Source organism: Dipteris shenzhenensis, chromosome 5 (genome assembly GCF_047967505.1).
Source record: "Dipteris shenzhenensis isolate YYH24624 ecotype China chromosome 5, Dip_SZ_1.0, whole genome shotgun sequence".
Classification (NCBI taxonomy): domain Eukaryota; kingdom Viridiplantae; phylum Streptophyta; class Polypodiopsida; order Gleicheniales; family Dipteridaceae; genus Dipteris; species Dipteris shenzhenensis.
Window position 1 is genome coordinate 38,108,053 of NC_141600.1, and position 4,948 is coordinate 38,113,000.

General features: G+C 45.5%; 1 pseudogene; it reads right to left on the reverse strand.

Moving 5' to 3' along the window:
* Positions 1-224: 224 nt before the first annotated feature.
* LOC147901986 (3-ketoacyl-CoA synthase 2 pseudogene) lies at positions 225-1,920 on the reverse strand (annotated as a pseudogene).
* Positions 1,921-4,948: the final 3,028 nt, after the last annotated feature.

Below are 4,948 nucleotides of genomic sequence, written 5' to 3' on the forward strand. Positions count from 1 at the left end.
GAGCAAGCTAGTACATCTCGATATAATAAATATATACATAAAGTTTAACTTCTCAATACAGAACTAGACAAGTACAGTAAATGGACTCTCTGAACTATATCAGAGATACCCTGAAGATTCACCAGGTTGCTCGATAAAGAAGTTGAATAGTTCTAGTAAGTGGCTGGCAGGGAAGAGAGCGACTTGAACAAAGCAGTGTTGCGCGACTCTCTGTTATTGCGGTTCATTGAGCTAAAAAAGCTCCATATCTTAAGACCCTACGTACATTTACTACGTTTCTCTATACAGAAAAGCCAAGTATTATTGGTGAATCTCAGAAATGAGAGCGCCCAGCGATCTGATCACTTCTTAAAGCAATTCAGTTGCAAATCCTTATATTTGTCCATAAGATCTGAGCTGAAAGATGTGTTGCATGTCCTCCCTACGTTTCTCAATCACACAAAAGTTTCAAGACTTATAGCTGCCACCCTCTCGGCAAAGATGAAAGCAGCTTGATCAACGCATTTTTGCCTAAGTATTCTTCCACATTAGTACGCAGCTTGAAAATGCTGCGTTTCCTCCCTCGGATCTCACCATCCTCTGATTTCAGCTGAGAACTAGATGCGTTTCCTCCTTCAGCTCTTGATCTTAATGAGACGTCGCTGCTTCCTGGATTGATTACATATTCCCTTCTGCTGGGTACCTGTGAATGGTGTCCATCCACGGGTTGCACCCCAAGGCCTCCGACGGCTCGATGTTCCTCAACACCCTCCACACTCCGCTGTTGCACTTGAATCCAGACCCCAGCGCAATCTGCCACACCTTGTCTCCCTTCCTCAGTCTCCCCTTCGCCTCGCAATATGCTAACGCATACCAGATCCCGCTGCTGGACGTGTTGCCAAACCTGCTGAGAGCCATCTTCCCGGGTTCCACGTCGTATTTTGATAGCTTTAGCCCCTTGCCTATGGCGTCGATCACTGCTCTCCCACCCGGATGTATGCAAAAGTGATCTATCGCTCTTTTGAAGTTGGGCTCGTAGACTTTCACGTCCTTGTTCATCAGCAGCTTCCTCTCGGCTAAGTTCACCACGAATTTCAGCAGCTCACTTACTGGCAATATCCGTGGTGCCAACCTTGTTATGTTAGCCCTCAACGCCTTGCCAGCTATCTCAGTCAGATTCAGCTGCAATGACACCCCCAGCTTTCCTTCGTCGTCTTCCTTGTGAGTAACGCACTCGAATGCGGCTTGGTCAGCCCCGGTGTGAGTCCTCAGGCAATGCATGAGCTGAAGCTTTGCCCTGCACCTCCTGTTTGCCTTGTTGGTGAGCAAGATCGCCGCAGCTCCGCACCGGAAGAGGCAGTTTGAAACCATCATAGAGCGATCATTTCCGAAGTAGAGGTTACGAGTTATGTTCTCTGTACTCACGACGAGCGCATATGAGTTGGGATGCACTCGCAAAAGATCCTTGGCCAGATCCAGTGCTACGAGCCCGGCACTGCAGCCCATTCCCGCTAGGTTGAAGCTCCTGACGTTGCTCCTCATCTTGAATTTGTTTACGAGATATGTCGTCAACGACGGGACAGGATTGAACAAGCTCGAGTTGAGAACGACTATGTCCACTTCCTTGGCCTCCACCCCTGTCTTTGCCAGCAACTGCCTTACCGCCCTCAGGATCAAGCTTTGGGTCTCTTCTCTCGCGTCCCCCAGGTCTACGTCCTCTCCCTTTTCTATCAACTGGCGTGGCGCGTACGCTTCATCCCCAATCCCTGACCGGAGCAAAACCTTAGATTGGAACAGGAGGCTAGCCTCCTTAACTGACCTCGAACTCCCCATAACATATTTGAAATTTTCTTCGCTTGCCTTGGAGTCCTCATCACCTTTTGTGCAGCAAAAGTCAATGAGATAGCAAGGCGAGGGATTCGTCCACCAGTACATACCCATGAACAATATAATTGCAGACAAAACGGGCAAAACTGCAAGTTGAGCGTGAGAATACAGAAGCACTAATGTAAACTGCAATAACAGCGAAATGAGGAGACAGTGCCTCCAAAATTGGAGTTGATAAAAGGATTGGACGGCTGACATCTTGTTCTCAACGCAGATGCAGTCCAAAGTTTCTTTATCTAAGCAGCTCTAGTTGCTGGTTTCTGGGAAGCTAATCAAGAAGGATTCACTCCCGCTACCATGAATCGTGTTACGTCGAAAGTATGACGGCCACCCTAAAAAAATGAGACTATGCTGTGGAGAGTTTCGACTAAAAACGTCCCCGGCTCTAGAACTCGCATACTACATAATAAGCAGCTTGGGACTGGGAGGAGCTTCAGCCGCGCAGTTCTTTTATAGACGAGTCCAAAATTCTGCCACAAGAAGAAGTGTGCAGATCAAGGCCCTAGAGTGAAAGGGTAGATGAACAGCATGGCGCGGCATGTCCCGGGCCCGCGGTTCATCCTGGTTGTGTAGTGGTGGATTAGTTCTATGACGGCTGCCGACTCTATGAAATTGACGCGGGATAGCTAGCTCATGAAAAAATTGCCGTGCTTACAAAGTAGTTCCGAGTACGATCTTTGTGATGCTTCACAACTGAGGCATCGACACTGTCGATGAGGCACAACCACAATTTACACTGGGTCACTGGGTCGAGGTCACTACTTACTACTGAGGCGGCAACAATCGAACAGAGACGTTTAGCTCATCGAACACGCACAGAAGGTACTATTATACCGAGTGTTTAAGAAAGCTGAAGCCTGAGAGACAGGGCGCAGGCAACGTACTAGCTGCACGTCGGAGGGGTTGTACGCAATTACGCAGAGTATGGAGGCTGGACGCAGGAGGCCATGAAATGCTTCTGCACGAATTAAGCGGTGCAGCGGAGCAGATTGATGACGGAAACAAATGCAGTGAACGGGCCGGGGGGAAGGCAGGTGAGCGAGGATTGAAATTTGAAGCAAACCGAAGGGTACTTCGTGGTATGGGAGGATTGGAATTCGTTGAATTTGGTGCTTCCGAGATCGAAAGCAGAGATGGGTGGTGGCAGAAAGTCACATGATGCGAGAGCGCACCGAGCTCAAATTACAGAGCCGATTTGATTTTTCAGCGTACAGATTTTCATCAACCTCCAATTACGGTATGTAGGTAGGCAACCTTGAGGCTAGCCATCTTCCTTCCAAATTGAAACTCTTGAGTCTTCCTTACAAATTGAAAGCTCGGCATCAATCAAACCTCCAATTACGGTATGTAGGTAGGCAACCTCGAGGCTAGCCGTCTTCCTTCCAAATTGAAACTCTTGAGTCTTCCTTACAAATTGAAAGCTCGGCAACATGATTGATTCGGTGGGAAACAGAGAGACAATACTGCTTCTTAAGAACCATTCTTAGCTGGGCACTCATAACTTATCCAACTACCTGTAACTGGTTCCATTAGTTTGAATCTTCTTTTAAAATTATTGAAAGCTCGGCAACATGATTGCCTGAAAGACATGATTGCCTGAAAGAAATGTATAAATTCTTTCTCAATACAGAGACAACAGAATAAGCTGGGCAATCATTACTTTTTTTTAAAATAATAATAATAAATAAAGCTCGGCAACCATCTCTTTTCTATGTTCAGGAGAGGTTTGGGGGAGGATGATTGGAGAAATGTTAGCCTTTGGATTTACCCCAATTAATCTCGATCGTTAGATTGAAATCAGTAAGAGTTTCCATCGTAGTGGCTTTTCAACCTCTCTAACCATCGCCTCTCTCTATCTCAGCCTCTTTTTGGCAGTCTCAATCCTCACGGCTTCTCAGCCTCTCTTTATCTCTGTTTCTCTTTGCTTGATCGATCAATCCATGCACCTCTACCATTGCTACCAGCAGAAAGACGAAGTTTGAGTTCAGGGAGAAATTCGGATGGTAGATTGGAATGTTACGTATTCCGAATTCTGTGACATACCTGAACATTCAATCCATGATCGGCATGAATCCACAATTGGCTTCACGCATTTACCCTGTGGCCTGCCACGGGTTTCACACTAGTACCTCTTGTTCTTAGCTGGGCAATCATACCTTGATCAACCAACTAGTCTAATTGTAGGCTCTATTCTTTGACCTTTTCATACATCACTCTTTACTTTAGACATTGCAATTGCTCTATTCAAGACGCGTTCATAGAAAACATTTTCCTCACCACATCACAAAACTTGGGGGTTTTAAATTTTTGAAGGTTTTTTTCTTTGGAACTTGTAGATTTTTAAACTAAAATATAACCAAATTGTAGGTTTGCGAAATTGAGAAAATATTCTTTTACAGGTGTAAATGAAAATGTTGCAGGTTCATTATATATACTTTGCAGGGTTTCCATGAACACTGGTATGAGTGGGCAAACTCGTGGCAATCTTCCTTGCAAATTCTAAGCTCGGTAGCCTCACCTGGCTTGCTAGGTTAGGAAGCTTGTCCACTGAGTATACATTGCAAGCCGAGGCGGCTTGGTTGTATCAGTTTCTTTTAATAAATACTAATGTGATTTCCTCCGTATTTGCCTATGAAGTGTTGTCTACTCAGTGAAGTGTTAAATTCCTATCTATTAGAAACTCAGTTCTCTCGTCACTACATGGTTTCTCCTTTAACAACAAACCTCAACCTCCATGTTTTATTATTGGCCACTGTTTTGTCACCTTGAGCATGCGTGTACTACACTTAACGGCTTGCAAGAGCTGGCATCTTCACTCGAGCACTGCACAGGGTTGGGCCATTTACGAGAAGCGAGTGTCTTAAAGTTAACCTATCGGGAGTGAGCAAACTAGAGCATCAACATTTGGTGATCTTGTTGGGAAGGGGTCAATTGAATTTGCAAGTTGACATGTTGTTAGTAGGGAAATTGAGAGGACTGAGGTAGCAAGCCTCAAATTGAGAGGACTAAGGTAGCAAGTCTCAAATTGAGTGATCATTGAAAGGTTCATGTTGACCAGTGTGATGAGGTGAAACCGTTGCTA